At 39.7% G+C, this 441-nt stretch overlaps 1 pseudogene; it reads right to left on the bottom strand.

The window, feature by feature from the left end:
• The window catches only part of LOC106338705, a 64,503-nt pseudogene that overhangs the window by 54,816 nt on the left and 9,246 nt on the right, over positions 1-441 (bottom strand).

Here is a 441-nt window from a genome sequence, read left to right as displayed (position 1 = left end):
CAATTTTGGCCTTTCCGGTGAATTTTTCGTCCCGCGATCAATCCCAATATTTTTCGACGCTCATTCTGATGATCTGAATATTTTAAATAAACTCCAAATGAATCCTGACTTGATGGAAAATATTTCCCGAGTTTCCGGCTTCTTCGAAAAATTCCATAATACCGAAATTTAGGGTTTTTCGCCCAATTTCTCGTCTTCCTGTTGTGCTTCCAAAAGTGTCATGCTTCAAACGTCCTTTGAGTAAATATACCATATTGTCTAACCATTGTCTAGTAGGATACTTGACTCATGGTTCAGACAAAAACAATCTGATCGTCCGCGACTCGACCATCCAAAAGATACTCGACCATTCTTCTTTTTTTTTTATGGGTTTCTACATTCTCCCCTCCTTAACAGAATTCGTCCTCGAATTCTAAGGTTCTGAGGGGCCTCCTTCTTCCA

The sequence above is a fragment of the Brassica oleracea genome, chromosome C4 (assembly GCF_000695525.1).
Source record: "Brassica oleracea var. oleracea cultivar TO1000 chromosome C4, BOL, whole genome shotgun sequence".
Classification (NCBI taxonomy): domain Eukaryota; kingdom Viridiplantae; phylum Streptophyta; class Magnoliopsida; order Brassicales; family Brassicaceae; genus Brassica; species Brassica oleracea.
Note: the sequence above shows the minus strand (reverse complement) of the source record. Positions and strands in the feature narration are given on the sequence as shown.